Here is a 19,451-nt window from a genome sequence, read left to right as displayed (position 1 = left end):
ACTCTCCTCTCTCCACTCCATAAATCATGACTCTTTCTATCTTCCCTGTTTTTGCTGAGGAATCACTGTTTCCTAGTAGGCCTGCCTCAGAATCCCTGATTTCCAACCCTTGTGAACCCATATCCAATTCATGGCCCTATATATTCAGCCTCAGAAAGCCTCCTCTCAATTGCTTGCCACAGTCCCTCTGACACTGTAATGGTCTGATTCTTGTTATACCTAACAGAGACTCTTCCAAGGGCCTCCTGAGTGGATTCACTGCTTCTAGTGTCCTCTGTGTCTAAGCCACCCAGAAATCATTTCTGGAGTTGAGCAGGCACAGTGATTCACACCTGTAATCCCAGCACTTTGGGAAGCTGAGATGGGAGGATTGCTTGAGTCCAGGAGTTGAAGACCAGCCTGGACAACATAGTAAGACCTCATCTCTATAAAAATAAGCAGAATTATTTTTGTAATTCTGTTTATTTTTGTAATTTTGTGGCATGTGCCTGTAGTCCCAGCTACTTGGGAGGCTGAGGTGGGAGGATTCCTTGAGCCTGGGAAGTTGAGGCTGCAGTGAGCCAAGATCATGCCACTGCCTTCCAATCTGGGTGACAGAGTGAAACCTTGTCTCAAAAAAAAAAAAAAAAAAAAGAAAGAAAGAAAGAAAAAAAAGAAAAAAGAAAAAAAATCATTGTCAGCCATGGCAGCTCACGTCTGTAATCCTAGCACTTTGGGAGGCCGAGGTGGGTGGATCACCTGAGGTCAGGAGTTTGAGACCAGCCTGGCCAACATGGTAAAACCCCATCTCTACTAAAGATACAAAAACTTAGCCGGGTGTGGTGGCGTACTCCTGTAATCCTGCTACTCGGGAGGCTGAGGCAGGAGAATCACTTGAACTTGAGAGGTTGCAGTGAGCCTAGATCGCACCACTGCACTCCAGCCTGGGTGACAAGAGCGAAACTCCATCTCAAAAAAAAAAAAGAGAAAAGAAATCATTTCTGATCATTTCTGGAATAATCTTTCATCCATGCCCTGAAGAGCATCACAGGGGCTACCGTGGAGAAACCTTGAGAGAATACTGAAGGTTCTCTGTGGTGTAGCCTAATCTCTCATCACAGCCCTTCCCACCTATTCCGCTTCATGCCCCAGAAGATCTGATGAACTAAACTTGCTGGCCCCATAACAATGTCTAGAGCTTTTCTGCCTCTGTGCCTTTGCCAAAGATGTTTTCTTTATGAGAAACATAGTTCCCCATCCTTCAAAAGCCATCTCCTATGCCAATTTTTCAATGTATCATCTTCTGTTCCCCCACCCTCCACCCAGAACCCTGCTTCAGTGAGCAAACTGCTTTGTCACACAACCTCTGCGTTGCTTATTCTGACTGCTCCGTAAGTTACTTGTCTTCTGCTATTCTTACTTTACCAATTTTTCTCTCCTTTGGGGCTCTAGCAGTGTATTGCACACTATACACTATAATATTTGTTGAACTAATGTTTTTTTTTTAAATCAAATAAGTTGGATAAAACTAAATTAGGAGATAACAAGCTAATTGAGCAACCAGTACATTTTATTATACGGCTCACTATGTATTGAATTCATCAAAGATTTTTAAAAATTTAGTTCAATATATTTGAAGTCATCAGCCAATTTTTACAAGTCCCTTTCTGGCTAACTTCCTCAGTATTTGCTCTTCCCCTGTGATTTAAGCTGAAACCACTCCAGCCAGGGTAACCCCTTTCCTTAGAGCCAAGCAAAACATGTCTACCCATACTCTGAGGGAATGATGGTAAATTTACTTAGAAAACAGGCCTTCAGAATAGTCTACATAGTTCAAGTCTTAAACATATCAACATGGGTATGTTTTTAAAATGTAATGAGGACTGAAAAAAAGCAAGTTGTAGATGGAGATCTAGATTATGATAACATTTATGTAACATTAAAAACAGGCGAAACAAAACTACATGCCATTTAAAGTGGCAAACATGGGCAGGAAAAAAAAAGCAGAGAATGACAAATAGCAGATTCAGAAGAAGGATTAATTCTTGGGAGATGAAGGAGCGGGGAAGAAGGAACCGAGAGCTTGAAGAGGCACACACAGGAGATTTCCAACGGACTTGAAACTTTTTATATTATAGAAAAAAACAGTCTGAAACAACTGTGGCAAGATGTTCAGATTTGGCAGGGCTGGGTGGTGGAGATAGATGTTAATCCCTGTGTTTTTTTGGTACATTTGAAATGTTTCATAATTTGGGTGGGGGAGGAAGTATTTACAAGTACTGGAAGAATTCCCAAATGGTTGTGCACGAGATTTGTAACTTAGCAAACAACCCTTGAGTGACCATATGGCAAGACACGGAAAGCAGAATTACCGGAGAAGTCATTGAAGTCTCTGTTTTATCAATACTTTTTGATCTTTTAATCTTACTAAATTGATGACAATCATCTATTTTTAGTTGATTATTCAATATGCACTTTAACTGAATCACTCACTTCTCAATTAAGAATACACAGCTGATGTAAAGCAACAAAAACTCAATGAATTGGAAGGTTAATAACATAAACCCCAAACGATGTTGTATAACATAGTTTCATTAAAGGAAATCTATTACTCCAGAAATAATTACTGGGGGTAAAAGAAATATTTCTCACAAACTCTTCTTCTATAGCATGGTCTTGGCCCAAGAAGAATGTTCTAGCTCATTCTCCTAAGTAGTAGGATTACCATCAGAACTGTTACACATTCCATTCCCTCAGTGGAATTATAATAAGAAATAAGGAATATTTTTCCTCTACCCTCTGAGAATTCTGTAATTGAATCAATGAAATAAACTCATAGCAGGCAGATGAATAGGAGAAGAGGTATACAGATTTATCATGTGCATGGGGGCAGGACAGAAAAAAAAAAGTGAATGCCCCTAACCACAGTGAGATCTAGAAGCTTATTTATTCTCTTTGTAGGGGAGAGGGGAGGGGGATGTAGGTAACTTAAGGGAGAGGAAATAATTTGGGAAAAGATGAATGGGCTCTCAGAAGAATAGGAGAAAGCGCGTGACAAAGCCTGCCTGGACATGGTGCTCACCTTCCGCCTCCTCTCCCACAATACGAATTTATCTTCCCTGGTTGATGAGGTGCCTGGGGAGGGAATCCATGACAATTACTTTCCTTTGGAGGATCTGCAAAGTGGCATATTTTGGGGCTGGCATTTCCTGACCTTCTTCGGTACCTACCTCCACAAGGTTGTTTTGGATTAATTCACAGCCCCATGTTCACTGCAGCGTTATTCACAATGGCCAAGATATGAAATCATCCTAGGAGTCCATCAGCAGATGAAGAAAGAAAGAAAATGCCAGCCTGCACAAGACCCTCATCTCTACAGAAAAGAAAAATTAGCCAGGTGTGGTGGGGTGCACCTGTAGTCCCAGCTACTTTGGAGGCTGAGGTGGGAGGATCACTTGAGCTCAGGAGTTGGAGGTTAAAGTGAGCTATGATTGCACCATTGCACTCCAGGCTGTGTGACAGAGAGAGAGAGAGATCCTGTTTCTAAAAAAAAGAAAAAAAAAAAAAGAAAAGGAAAGAAAAAAAGAGAAACAGTCTATATACACAATGGGACACTATCGAGCCTTAAAAAGGAAGGAAATCCTCTCATTTGCAACAACATGGATGAACCTGGAGGATATTATGCTGAGTGAAATAAGCCAGGCACAGAAACACAATACACATGATGTCGCTTATATGTGGAACCTAAAAAAGTCAAACTCATAGAAGTAGAAAGTAGAATGGTGGTTACTGGGGGCTGTGGGTGAGGGTTTAGGGTGATGTGGGTCAAAGGATACAAAATTTCAGTTAGGAAGAATAACTGCAAGAGATCTATTGTACAACATGATGACTATAGATAGTAATAATGTACTGTATTCTACAAAATTGCCAAAAGAGTCGATTTCAAGTGTTCTCACCACACACAAAAAAATGTTAAGTATGTGAGATAACATCTATGTTATTAGGTCAATGGAGCCACTCCACGATGTATACATATTTTAAAACGACATGTTATACACCATAAATATATAGTTTTTGGCCGGGCGTGGTGGCTCATGCCTGTAATCCCAGCACTTTGGCAGGCTGAGGCAGGTGGATCACCTGAGGTCAGGAATTCAAGACCAGCCTGGCCAACATGATGAAACCTCATCTCTACTAAAAATACAAAAAAATTAGGTGGTGTGGTAGCAGGCGCCTGTAATCCCAGCTACTCGGGAGGCTGAGGCAGGAAAATGGGGTGAACCCGGGAGGTGGAGGTTGCAGTGTGCTGTGCCATTGCACTCCAGCCTGGGCAACAAGAGCAAAACTCTTTCTCAAAGACAAAACAAAACTATATATATATATATATACACACACACACACATACATACATATAGTTTTTGTCAATTAGGAAATAAAAATTAAATAAATGAATGGATGCATTAAGCATTTAAATCAGAGCCTCCCATTTAGCTGTTATACTTATTAATGATCTGTAAATAGTAAAGATCACGTGGTCACTTTAAATGAGAGTTAAAGGTTTTAGGAAAAAGCCACAGCCTCCTTCTTATCCCTTTTTAACTATGTCCAAAGCCTGTAACAGAAGCTCATTTTCATTCCCAAATCTGTCTTTCTCAGATTCTATTCTTTCTCACCCATAACTCCAGTAATTACCAAAACCAAAGTTCAGTCGTCACCTGTTGTCCTGCACAGAACAGGAGACAGGCTGCACCGCTTGGGTTTTTACCCCTTCCCTAAAATAAAATTAGGCCACTGGAATGGATGAGCGTCAGTTCTCTGAACCTCCATGGAATGTAGAGAGAGCCCCACACCTGGCTTCCCACACTGACGAAGGTGGCTTTCCAGCAGGATCTGCCGGCACCTCTCTCCCGTTGTCTCTCTGGCCACAGGCTCACAGCCGCTGTGTCCTGCTCAGTAACTGGGCATCAAACAAGAATAATTGACAGCTTCCCCCTCGACCCCCAGCCTCCCTTCTCAGAGCAGCAGTTTCCCAGGAGTCGCCTTGTACAACCTCACACACTTTATTACTGGTCAATTTGGGTTTCCTGCCCACTTTAAGTGGCCGTGCTGAGGGTCTCCAACTCTCTCTAGCCCTCACTGATCAATATTAACAGTCACTTCCACAGCATTTCCCTGCTACTCAGCAAGGCCAGGGACTGGCTGTAAATTACTGCACAGCCTGGTCATTATACTGAAAGACGTGCTGTAATTCAAAAGTTAGAGCTAATTGTGAAAGGAATTTCTTTCACGCTTTTCGGTACCCAAATCAAAGAAGGCGAAAGAACACAGACCTTGTCCATTTGGGGGTTGGTTTGTTTAATCCAAGGGTTTAACTGTATCCATTCCCTCTCCCCAAAATGCACTCTCTGTCTGGTATTTATGTATATGGGTCTGATATTTCAAGTCCCCACACACAGATGGACATTTAGCTGTCTAGAGCGATGGGCCAAAAAAACTATCCTGTAAAGTTTAAATTGGGCATTTATAGTCAACGCATTATCGGTATAAGAAAATAAAAGGAAGTCAGGATTTAAGAATTATTGGCTGGGACTCCCGTAGTAATATTTGTTTACGAGATAAAACTTAATAAGAAAAGAACAGCGAGCCTTGTTATAAGCAAATAAGGCAGAGAGAGACTTTGTAAATGCAAATCTCTGAATCTGGCAAAATCACTGAATGGAAATGGCCTGCTGCTGGCAGCTGACTCCACATGTTGGAGGTGACAGGGCCAAGGGGTCACCAAGAAGCAGCCTTCTGAAGTGGGGGTGCAGAGACACGATTGAGGCAGACACCACTCAGCCAGAAAATCACACTGCACCTCTAGAGTTGGAAGCAAAACTGAAATGCAAGTACAGCAGACACAGAGAGAGGAGAAAAAATAAGAGGCTGATGGAAAGAAACAGTAATTATTTTCAGACCCAAGAGGGCCCTTCCCCTCCGAAGATGGATTAGGTGTGTCACCTACAGCCACCTCGGCTGGGCTATTTTCCCGTTACCTTCCAAGAGTCGCCACGGGAGGCTCAGGAGAGAGCCCTTTCTCTGGCTGGAAGAGAGCTCACAGCAAATCTATAAGGGGGCCCTCCAGCCCCACGTACAGCCCCTGAGGCCCTGGCCCTGGCCATACTCTCTGGGAAACCCTGAGCCCAAACAGCCTGGGCAGGGAGAGAAGCGGAAGCAAAAGAAAGCAGGAATGCATCAATTACTTAAAATCATCGCGTCACTGAACAAACAACCATTCTGCTCTCTTTCTTTATACCCGTGGCTCATATGGAGGACGGAGAGATGAGGGAGGAATGGTGAGGACCGGTCCTGAGCCTTAGAAAACCCCTGGTTCATCCCGGGCCTCATTTTCCCCAGCTTTGTCGCCATCAAGTTTGTGAGGTTGAGCTTGTGCTCCACAAACCACCTGCAGTTTTAAAAAAATGAAGGCCCGTGCCTGGGCAGAGATATCCCAGGCTGCCCTCCGCCACCAAGCTCTGCCTGCCTCCTGGTCAGATGTCCAAGCTGCCCTTCTTCCTTGGGGACAAAGGCTATCCTCTCCTTGGGGCCTTCTCCTCAGTGGGTCATCAAGGAACGTCTCAATTCCAGCCTAGGCCTCTGAAATCTCCGGCCCTTCCCCAGCCCCTGCCCAGGTTGCAGGCTAATCCTTCTCGGGTGCAATTTTCTACCAGTCTGCGCAGGGAGCACAAGCCCTGGGTGACTCTTGATTTGGAGGCACATGCCTACCTCTTATTAGCCTCTCAGACCCCAGTTGGCTTCTTTGAGCACGGGAATCTGGTGGCCAGAGCAAAGGCAGGTGGCTGTGTCTGGGAGGCAGCTGGCCTCCCCGAAGGACTTGCCCTCTTTTGTACCGTGGACCGCATTCTCTCCACGGTACAAAAGGAAACCAAGTCAGGGCTAAGAATCAGCGTCTGTGTTCTCCAAAATCAACTTCATTCACCCCAGGTATTTCTTTCATTGTTTTCATCATAAGAAGGGGGCTATGTAATCTTGGCTGCCCAGAAAACACAACATAAAGGACACCGCAGTCTGTGGCCCAGCAGTAGGCAATAACTTTGCCTCATGCTGGAGAGACTACAGGCCATTTGTGCTAGCTTGAGGTCCTGAATATATTGCAGGGTGGGCTGTTTGCTGACGGGGGCTCCGCATTGCTCAGAGCCCTGGACTTTCCCATATGCAGGAGCTGGCCCACCAGCCTGGTAACGGGCTGATCTCCAGCTCCAGGACCTGGAGTGGAATTAGACACCAGCCACCCCATGCTCTCTTTTGTTTAGAAGAAGAAGGGAAAGAGAGAGAGTGAAAAATAAAATCCTCAATCGTTTAGTACAAGTCATTTTACATGCTGGGATAATGAAGTATAAAAATGCCTTCAAAGAACTGATTTCCTACTTTTAACTCACTACCAGCCAAGCTTTTTGTGAGGCCTCTCCGGAACATGCATTCCCGTCCCACTCAAACAAAAGAGCTGCGAATTCATTAAACTATTTAATTATGCCTTTTTATTTTTCTCCATTAGCCAAGTCCTACCAGCACAAAGTAAATAAAGCCACCGTGGTCTTTCCCCAGCAGACACACTGACTGTTTTTATTCTTTATTCAGTTTACAATATAAAGGGCTATTTTTCCTCCTCCTCCTATTCTTGGCGAGTTTCCTAGCACAAACCCTGCAAATAGAAGCACCCAACTGTACATGCAATGCATGAAGCTGGCGCAGCAGCATTCGGAATTGCAGGCACATACTCTAGACAGCTTTCAAAGTACCCGCAGCCAACGGCAGCCAAACAGCACTTTACAGCCAGGCGCAGAAAAGATATTAGCTTTTTTTTTTTTTATACTCTAGTAAATTTGCTTTTTACATCTATTTCTTTTCAGAAGGGCTTGTTATTGAGCTTACTGTCCACAAATTCCATTGATCTCAGGCTGTGACTCAATCCATATGCTCACGCTTTGACACCAGCACAGCAAGCGAGCGATACAAATCCTGTTCAGGCTACAAACTTATTGATTTTATAGATTTCCCCCAAAGTTGTGATAATGATATATCATTGTTAAATTTGGTAGAACAAACTGCTTTCCCAATCTGTCAATGCGAGCATGAAAACCAATTCACAGCCTTGTTTAGAAGGCTTTCGCATCAGAAGAATAAGTACAGCCAGAGGAAGCAGATCACCGATACCCAGCGGCTGGCACGAGCTTGATGTATGATCCCTTCCTCACTGCCCTTTTCTGACCTGCGGCACACTGGGCTGCCAGACTCGTACTTACTGGCTACAATTATCCACAGTGATTCCTCCCTAGGATGCTCAGTATTAATTATTAACAACTGGGAGCATGCTGTTTGGGTGACCCACATCAGTAGGTTTTAAAAGACAATTTTGGTAATTTTCATATGCTATTCAGATGCAGTTGGATACATTAGGATCCTGGGCTTATTGACTTTAATAGGTCAATTTTATTTTTCCTGCAATGGTTCGCTCTCCCCCATCTTTAGGAAGCAAGGCAGCTGCTTCCAGCAGGGGGCAGACGTTAGACAACGCTTCCCTTGGAAAGGACACAACTCCACTCCCAAGCGTGGGTTAGGGGACTCCATTTGCCTCAACTTCAGATGCTTTCTCTACCGAGACTGGCTAGATCTGGGAGTCCTACCAGCATGGTAGGATTCCACTAGCTTTGTGTCTTCCTAAGGTATTTGTGTCCTCAAGTCTCCATCCAGCCGAGTGTCCTCCGAATCACCCCACCTCCCGATTCTCTTCCTGCCTGGGTATTCAAATGCTTTATGGCACGAAGACGTCTGCACATGTGTGTTAACGTTTCAACATGCGTTTTAGCATCTATTCCCAACTTCCTGATCAGCTGGAACACGCTTTCCACCATTACTGTGTGGTTACATTGGGTCATGAAGATTACGATTATTTTTGATGTTTTCCAAAATATCCACTTCCCCTTCTTTCCAAAACTTTAGTCTTGGTGTAGTCTCCCTTTTGTCTCATCATCTGTCCCTTGCTGCTTTTCACTGTCCTGCTCAGAAATTCATACCAGATCCACTCACGTGGTAATCTATTAGTCCTTCTCCCACTCATTTAAACTAAAACAGGTTAACAAAGCAACTGTAAACTATGCTAGAGTCTTATCTCCTTGGATAAAGCCCAGGTCTGTCTCTCTGAGAATTGTTCATTGCCTTCTAAAAATGCTTCCTGTGTCTCTGCCCTCCCTACCTCCATGAAGTTGCAGCTACCTCTCATTTGAGGATATAGCATCTGCTCCCAATCTACCTGCTTGGGTCAAGCTGGTAGACTGGAAACGGTAGTTGTGTCAGATGATGATTCTCAGCTAAAATTCTGACGGCCGGCATCCCTGCAGTTTCATTTCCCATCACGTGCCTGCTTAATCTCAACATTGGTTAAGACCTAGGTTTCTTAGAGCCTCATGCCCCATAGGAAATTGACCTCACTGAAGAGCATCAAAGTCCAAATGAAATCAAACATGCTGGCATGGTATGGCTATGAACAGACCCATTTGACTGTCACATTCAATTACTACACAGACTTACACTTGCTTATCTTCTTTAATGCCAATAAGAATTTACATCCTTATAACAACTTCATGTTGGCAATGGATTTTCATATAACTTCCTCACAACCCGTGAGAGAGCTTATGGAGGTGACATCATCCCATTTTATAGATGAAGACACTGAGGCTGAAACTTACGATCATCAAGTTAGCAAGTACCACAGCTAGTCTTGTTTTTTTTTTTTTTTTTTTTTTTTTTTTTTGAGACAGAGTCTCGCTCTGTCGCCCAGACTGGAATGCAGTGGTGCAATCTCGGCTCTCTGCAACCTCTGCCTTATGGGTTCAAGCAATTATCTGCCTCAGCCTCCCAAGTAGCTGAGATTACAGGTGCCCGCCACCACGCCCAGCTAATTTTTTTGTATTTTTAGTAGAGATGGGGTTTCACCATCTTGGCCTGTCTGGTCTTGAACTCCTGACCTCGTGATCCACCCACCTCAGCCTCCCAAAGTGCTGGGATTACAGGCGTGAGCCACTGTGCCTGGCCCACAAATAGTCTTTAAAGCTCTAGGTCTCTTGGCTCCAAATCCAGTGGTCTTTCTAACAGAACACATTTCCTCTACATCTTAATTAAAAAAAAAAAAAAAAACCACCTGCATAAAACCTTTGCATTCCAGGTGCTCCATTTCCCTAATCCAACACATTGTTTGAAAAATTATTTTATTGACATCTTTTGTTTATTTCTATCAACTCGTGTTTCATCTCAGTAATTAAGTTTTAGGCTCCTCCTGCTAAGAAAAAAAGTAAATATAGCCATGGCCCGTAAGAACCATCATTATGGAAATGTCTCCCATTTCTTCTGCAGTTTAGGGGTGGGAATGGGTGGCTGGGAAGGAGTCATAAACTTACAGAAAAAAAAATGTCCCTCAAGGGACTTGTGATATATTATCTTTCCAAAGATCAGTAAGATGAGAGATTTGGACTGTAAAGAAAATTCTAACATGGCCCAAACATACAAGATTGTTTACAGCCGCAGATTCAGCATGTAATTTCCACAGTCAGGGTAAGGGAGTTTCTAGAAAAGCACTACAACAATTAAGTTCCCAGTCAGGAAATCACAATTAAACAGACAGGCTATTTTCCTTAATCCACCCGTTGCAACTTCCAAAGGATTTTCTAGGGTTTCTAGGACTCAGGGCCTCCCACCTCTCAAGGACCGATGGAAGGATGCACCTAAGAGAACAATTAAAATTTTATGATGAATAAGTTCCTTCTCCCCCAGAATTCTTACTCTGAACACACACACACACACACACACACTCACGCACAGACCTAACCGCCCTCCTGTTCATAATTGCACCAGTCCGAGCGTGCAGGGCCTTCACACAGAATGATGGCTTCCCCTGTCTTCTGCATTTGTTCGGCTCCTTTGGGAGGAGCAATTTACAGAAAGCATTATCGATTTTTGCCATAATAGGTACAGAGATGCCTCACCGTCCCTACTCAGCCGGCTCGCTCTCCGCATCACAACTGTCAGGCCAGTTTGTGAAGCCCCGTCATTATTTTTTTTCAAGTAAATCCATCATAAGGTTGGGGTAGGGGGAGGTAAGGGAAGCGATGAAAATAAAATTATTTTCACCTTGCCATATGAAAGAATGTTCACATCCTTCGCTGGAAATGAGTGCAAGCACCATAGAACAACAGAAAAATAAAAGAAGGGAAAGGAAATTTGCAGTATCTCAAGAAGAAAACCAGATGAAAGACAGAGATGTAGTTGGGACAGACCTGAACTATTCTAAATGCAGTTATACCTGGGCTCTAGCTTGCTGTCACTTCTCCCAAGGGGGCTAAAGCACCTGCAGATACTGTCTTGAGTGTGGAATAAAAAGAAAGAGGATGTACATTTATTTGTTTGCTTATTTACTTACTTGTATGTGTGCATCACAGGATGGAATCTGTCCTGCAACTCCTTTCTCCAAAGACCACCCACCTATAACAGAGACCACTGATTCCCATTTGACTTCTTCCCTTTGTGCCAGAAGTTTCCTGATACTCCCTGCCCTGGTGCCCTCCTCACTGATCAGTGGAGACCACCACCCTTTGGTTACTGATCAGCATGTGAATGTCAATATACCTAACCTCAAATATTTCTTAAAATGAGAACAAGCCTCTTAGAAATCACATGGAAAGCAGAGGGGAAAACTACACTGAATGCATTTTTGACGCTCAAACAAGCCTTTTGATATTCATGTCCCCACTTGCTTGGTCCTTGGTGAGCTCTTCAAGCAGGTTGCTAGGCTCCGAGGAGCGTTGGAGCTTACTGTCCTTCATCTCTGAGTTCGGACCTCTCTCTTCTCCCCAGTTCCTAAACATAGCCTTTTTTGAGCCTCAGAAGATTTAATCCAAGAATTGGCTCTAGATCTCATTCCCAGTTCCCCAGTTCATTAGCCATGAAAAGTGATAGCCGCTTAAGAATTTTACGAGACATTGTTCCAGAGGCGGACCACAGAGAACTGCACAATTACCCACACTTTGCATGCAGCCCTCCAGCCTGTGGCTCTGGCGTAAAGAGCACAACAGCCATCACAGTGCAGAATGAAAAGTGGCCTGTTTGCTCTTGGTTACAGGCGAGGATGTGGTGATGCTTTGTTCCAAGCGGTGCTTCCTTGAAAGGATGTTTATTCTCATACAAATTCAAACCCTAACATGTTATCCTTTCTCCACTCCTCCCAGGCCCTCCATCTCTCCATTCTCCAACTACAAGAACCTACTCTTAAAAGCACAGCAGTGGGCCGGGCATGGTGGCTCATGCCTGTAATCCCAACACTTTGGGAAGCCAAAGTGGGTAGATGACTCGAGGCCAGGAGTTCAAGACAAGCCTGGCCAACATGGCGAAACGCTGTCTCTACTAAAAACACAAAAATTTGCCGGTCATGGGGGCGGGCACCTGTAATCCCAGCTACTCAGGAGGCTGAGGCAGGAGAACCACTTGAACCCAGGAGGTGGAGGTTGCAGTGAGCCGAGATCATGCCACCATACTCCAGCCTGGGTGAAAGAGCGAGACTCTGTCTCAAAAAATAAAACTAAATAAAAACAAGCACACAATTCTCTCCTTCCCTGCTCCTGCTTGGCAGGGACATTTGCAAATGGACAAATTTAGAGGGACTGAAGTCTAGCTGAGGGTGGGAGACTTGGAATTCACAAGGTGCTAGCCTTGTGCAGCCGGCCCAGGAGCTGAATCATGTTTGTTTATGTATTTATTTATTTTTATTTATTTTTTGAGACAGAGTCTCACTCTGTCGCCAAGGCTGGAGTGCAGTGGCGCAATCTCAGCTCACTGCAACCTCCACCTCCTGGGTTCAAGCGATTCTTCTGCCTCAGCCTCCCAAGTAGCTGGGACTACAGGCGCATGCCACAGCGCCCGGCTAATTATTGTATTTTTAACAGAGACAGGGTTTCGTCATATTTGCCAGGCTGGTCTCAAACTCCTGACCTCATGATCCACCTGCCTCTACCTCCCAAAGTGCTGGGATTACAGGCGTGAGCCACCGCGCCCGGCCTGAATCATGTTTAAAAACAAAAATCAGCGCTCCTCTGTCAGATTATATGAAATGTATTACATCTGGGTAAGGTTTAAGTTCCATTAAACTTGTATTTCTGCTTAAGGTGGCCTGATTCTTTGTCACCCTTGATGTCACATGTTCAGCTACAACACGGCAGTGTGCACTGGATTCAAATGTCAATGTGTATCAAGAATGATAAATAAGAATCTTGGTCACTTTGAACTTTCACTTTCTAATTGTGCTTCAATGATCCCATCTGAGTAGAGAATCTGAGTGATGCCAGTCGAGCACTTGATACCTATCCCACCCAGAGGAAGGTGAACCATGAAGTCCTGGGAGAGACCACGGTAAGAATCTATGTTTTGGCAAAGTTTGCAAAAGTAAGATATGTGAGATCAGGCTGCTGTCTCTTCTCACGCTGGCCCAGTTATACCTCCCTTTATGTCAGGTGGCACCTGCGTGGTCACCAGCATTTTGGAATCTGGTTACACTGAATTTGGCTTTTGATAAATGTATTTATATGAGGTTCACACACATACTTAGGAATACCTGGGTCATTGCTAGCCAGCTGAATAAAACTTCTAGAAACAACCTGCTCCCAAAATAGTAGCTGATGCTACTACTATAAGACTCTTACAGTTACACCAAGAATGATAGAAAATAACTCGCTGAAATCTTGTATGTGTTAGGCAATGCAGTGTTAAGGGTATTATAGGCATTATTTCATTTAATTCATTTTGTTTCATTTTGTTTGAGGTAGAGTTTCACTCTTGTTGCCCAGGCTGGAGCACAACGGATGGCACAATCTTGGCTCACCGCAACCTCCGCCTCCTGGGTTCAAGCGATTCTCCTGCCTCAGCCTCCCGAGTAGCTGGGATTACAGGCATGCACCACCACGCCCAGATAATTTTGTAGTTTTAGTAGAGACAGGGTTTCTCCGTGTTGGTCAGGCTGGTCTCAAATTCCCGACCTCAGGTGATCTGTCCGCCTCAGCCTCCTAAAGTTATTTCATTTAATTCTTTAAACAACAGATGTTTGCTGTTTTTCTCATGGCTATCTTCCACTGCTAGAACAGTACTGGTTACATACAAACCATGTAATAAATATCTGTGAAATTGATGAGTAACCCATAGAATAACAGGCAATTTCAACAAAATAAGGTTCACAAAGGAGAAATATAATAGACCAATAAGTACCAATAATCAATGAAATGGAAAATAAGGCAAAATTATAACAATTTCTTTTTAACACACTGGCAAAGTTTCATGTTTCATTATTTAATGACAATCTGTAGTGTGGAAAAAGAGCTGTGGACACGGGCTTTAGGGGTATACATTGGAACACCCTTTCTGAGTGACAATCTAGCAATATTTATCAACACTCTTGAAAATATTTATACTCTTTGACAATATACTTCAGTGTTAGGGAATTGATCCTAAACATCACAAAAATTACCTATAGATGTATGTATGAAGAATTTTATCTCGCTATCATTTAAAAGGGAGAAAAATTATATAGAACCTAAATGTCCATTTCCATAGTTAACTGTTAAATGGTGACATAAAATTTGGTCCTTTCATATGATGTCATGTAGCCCTTTTAAATCGTGCTTTTAAAGTAGCATTTATTGACCCAGGAAAATATACTATAATGTTGAGTTAAATGAAACAAATTGTATGGCACGGACTCAATTTTGTATAATTCTGTGATGCCCATATGACTATATGGATACATTGGAAAAACTGTAAGAGAGTGCTACTTATAACCACTATAAAAATGGGTTATCCCTGTGTGATAATGGTATAGTTAGTTTTGGTTTCTCTCATACTTTTCCATTTTTTCCAAATTTTCGACAATGAGCCATTTCTTTCAACAAACGTTTATTGATAATTATTAATACTGTAAAAAGCATGAAAGCATCTAGGAAATCTAGGGTATAAGGTTCATTTTTGTTCTCCTTGTTCAGAAAAAAAAACAGATTACTCATCTGTTATCCTTCTAAGTTAATATCCTTAACTTTTTCATCAGGAAAATAAGGCACTGGATTTATTCTGTGATTGTAAAGTGACAGCCTCGGGGCCATGTGTGGCTGACAGATGTGTTTTATTTGGCCTCGTGATATTTTTAAAACTTGAATTTGAATGGTTCTGGGCAGGGTCTATGTTTCCTGGTTCACCAAAATTATTCTTCCTCCATATTTTCTTTTTCTTTTTCTTTTTTTTTTTTTTTTCTTAAGAGTCTCACTCTGTCACCAGGCTGGAGTGCAGTGGCAGGATCTTGGCTCACTGCAACTTCTGCCTCCCAGGTTCAAGCAATTGTCCTGCCTCAGCCTCCCGGGTAGCTAAGACTACAGGCGTGCGCCACCACACTCAGCTAATTTTTATATTTTTAGTGGAGACGGGGTTTCACCATGTTGGCCAGGCTGGTCTTGAACTCTTGACCTCAGGTGATCCGCCTGCCTCGGCCTCCCAAAGTGCTGGGATTACAGGTGTGAGCCACCGCACCCGGCCTTCTTCCTCCTCTGTATTTTCTTACATCATCCTGTCCGGCCCTGTGTCAGCTCTTGATTCCTCAGTCCTTGGATTTGCTGACCATTTATCTATATTAGTTAGCTAGGATCTCGATCTGTGATAAACAGAAATCCTAACTGAACTCTGAAGCCCACCCAAGCCCTCTTCCTAACTGGCATGCCCACCCATGCACCATCTGCTCTTCAGCAGTCCCAAAGATGCAGGCAAGGAAGCGATATTTGGTTCTCCTGCTATAGACCCTGTCTCCATGAGAACAATATCTCAACTCTGGAATCTGTTCATGCCTAAGGGAAATTATTATTAGCAGGTATAAAAAATATCACTAGTGGGCCAGGCACGATGGCTCACACCGGTTATCCCAGCACTTTGGGAGGCTGAGACAGGCAGATCGCTTGAGCCCAGGAGTTCGAGACCAGCCTGGACGACATGGCAAAACCCTGTCTCTACAAAAATTACAAAAACTAGCCAGATGTGGTGATGCATGCCTGTAGTCCCAGCTACTCGGGAGACTGAGGTGGGAGGACCGCTTCAGCCTGGGAGGTAGAGGCTGCAGTGAGCTGTGACTGTGCCACTGCATTGCAGCCTGGGCGACAGAGAGAGATCCTGCCTCAAACAAAACAAAACAAAAAAATTATTCATCCATTTGCTCATTCAGTAGCTAGTAAGCACTTCCTATATGCTTAGTGCTCAACTGGGTACTGGGCCTATAGCTGTTAACAAAATGAACAAGGTCCCTGCCTTCATGGAACCTACATCCTAATGGCGCACTGGACAATAAGTAAGCCCTCCCGTTCAGGACAGATTCAAAGAAACCAAGGAGGGTGATATGCTGCTTGATTGGTTGACGATGCCTTGAACATTGCTCATTTGGACTTGTGAAAAATGAAGAGTGCATTAAACAGCTCCAACTGTCAGAATTCAATTTCAAGCTATCTGAGACACCAGCACTATTTTCCTAAAATTAACCTTGACTTTATGAACCAGGAAATCTTCTCACTCTTGGCTCTGATTTGTAGGCAGCAAAATTAAACTTCTTTCAAATGCAGAAGTTCTTTTCTCTCATCTCCCATTCAGAGAAGATAGTTCAAAATACAATAGACAGCATACTCTATGAAATACACTGGCATGAAAATTAGATATGCCCAGATCCCTGGAAAAGTGCATTTATTTTTCTAAGGGAGAACTAAATTGTAAAGGTGAGCTATTTGGAGAGAAGATTCTGAGTGGGGATATAAACCATGACACATTTAATGAAACTGCCTCCAATGATATGGGCAAGAAGGGCTCACAAAAAAAGTTTGCCATATTTCTGTGCAAACCGGATCTTACAGAGATCCTAAATTTCTCTGGAAAGGGTACAGTATATAATTTTTAGCATCTATTTAAATAATGCAGGAAGATGTAAGCAGATAGTAACAGAGCTAGTCATTTCCCATCTTTTTCCTAGCAGACAGGTAGAATCAGATGGTCAATTCCAAACCTTTTCCTTACATTTCCAGTCATCTCAGTATTGAGTCCATTGATTCTCACATGGCTTCCCGATAAGTGTGTGGTCTTCAAGCTAAATGCTAAGGCCCCATGACATAGTGCAAATATTCTCCTTTCCGTTAATGGGACAACACTTGCCATCCATTTTACCAAAGTGGCTCAATGCTACTTCAGACAGATTACCTAACAATATCCACTATAAGAAACACAACCCCATTGGCCACAGACTGATCTTTCACTGTTGATTCTCTGAACACTTTACAAATGGCTAAGGCTAGGAGTACAGGTGAACCAAACTTAGATTTCTGTGTAGACACTTTAGTAGGGATCTCGGGAAGTATTACAAAAAAAAAGGAATAAGAAAAATGGGATATTCAGAAGGTAGATTCTTCAGCTATAATGATACTGATTCCAGTGCTGTTCAGAAAATTCAAAGTGAGAAATAATATGAATGTATGACTGTAAACATTAAATTATGCCATAAAATTTAATGCTGCTCTGTGATTAAAACATGTTCTTGAAGATTATTGAGTAAAGAAAAATGTTCACAATGTATTGTTGACATGAAAACACAGATTATGAAATGGCACAGGCAGGAGGATTCCAAACAAAACACAATTTGAAAAAAAATGAGAAGGGTATACACCAAAATGTTCATAGTAGTCATCACATAAAAACAAGACTGGGGAAATATTTACTTTCTTTGTTTTGCTTGTATTATTTTTGTAATAAAAAAAAACATACTTCTCTCATGTGTGACATAAATCATTATAGGCCTAGTTATTAAGCCAATGAGCTATATGACCCATGAAACAATTTCTTCAAATGTAGGATAAACTGGGTGAATTAAACAATCTTTAAAATTCTTCCAACTCTAATGATCTCTGCTTCTAGGGGTCAAAAGCTACCGACAGCAAGAAGAGTGAGGAAGAGGATGAAACCCAGAACACCCTGATTATTTCAGCATTGAAGAAAACAATCTATACTATTATTAATAGGTGAAGCAGCTTTGGCAGTATAGTAGATCGCCTTTGGTCTCTGATAAGATGTTCACTGGGAAATTTGAAAAGAAATGATCATTCAATGATATTTTCATAAAAGTACGGTGATTCACCTTAAAAAGCTGTCCTTAAGTCTGAGACAGTCTCCTTCCTGTTCTTTTCTTTGCAGAGGGATGAGTAAGGGTAGGTGGAGAATATTTAAATGTCCTTTCTTTTATGAAACAGGTTGGTGATAATAAATAGTAGCTCTGTCTGTTTCATACCCTCACATAACCAAATAAAAGGCTGACGACTCCTGTGTGAGCTGCCAAAATTTAAAACCTTTACTAGTCTCAGCAATTCTAATTTGGAGACTACTAATGTATCCATGACTTATTTCTATTTATGCACATTTTACTATAAGAAGATTTGCAAACCTATGGTCATCAGGCAGAAAATATCCACAGATGAATTTTGTTTGCTAACTGGGAGATACCTCTTTACAAAGCTCACATCCCCATGGGGCAACCAGGTGTCATTATTAAGAACCTCACTGTTCCTTTGGTGAGACTTGGGGTGCCTAGTTGGCCACAGTGGGCTGTCTGGCCTAACTTGCTCACTTTTGCTATTTGCCCAGCCCTGATAGGCATTTCAGTCGGGTACTGAGAAACACACGAATGGCCTGTTGTCAGGAGAGAACTACTGGAGAGAAACTAGCCCCGATTCCTCTCCCTAGCAACTTCCTTGGTTTTGGCTCAAGACCTTGGCATCATTAATCAAAGTTCTAGCAGTCTTACAGCTTCAGCCAGTAGCTGTGGTTGGAAAGCAAACCAAACAGAAAGAATTCTTAAAAGCACAACTCCAGGAGTGTTTAACAACATTCAGCCATTCCATGCGTCCCTCCTCCAGCCCTACCCCTCACCAGGCCCCCTTGGGGGATGCCTCATTGAAATATTTCCTTGCCCAGGCTTTCTCCCTCCAAAATCACTCATGCCATAAAAGTAAAGCAAGAAAACACCAAGAATTTTAAACACCTCAGTCTGTAATGGGATTAGAGCATCTGTAAGGTGTAAAAAATGATTTCATTGTTTCCTATAAACTGGCTCCTTCCTCACCAGAAAGGGCCTCAGTCGAGATGTAGAAAGCAACTTTTTAACCGGCGTATATTAAATCTGACAAACATCTGGTCAATCAAATTTACAGCAATACATAGGGCCTAATAAAGGTTTATTTCTTCTTGAAGAACAAATTTAAAGATTTTACAAAAGACTTTTATATATAAAAAGAAAACTAGCCCTGCATTTCTTGGCCCAGCCTGATTTCAAATGCACCCTGCATTGCCAAGTCCTGGCCACAAAGGGCCCT

The sequence above is a fragment of the Macaca nemestrina genome, chromosome 18 (assembly GCF_043159975.1).
Source record: "Macaca nemestrina isolate mMacNem1 chromosome 18, mMacNem.hap1, whole genome shotgun sequence".
NCBI lineage: Eukaryota > Metazoa > Chordata > Mammalia > Primates > Cercopithecidae > Macaca > Macaca nemestrina.
This window is presented reverse-complemented; position numbering follows the sequence as displayed.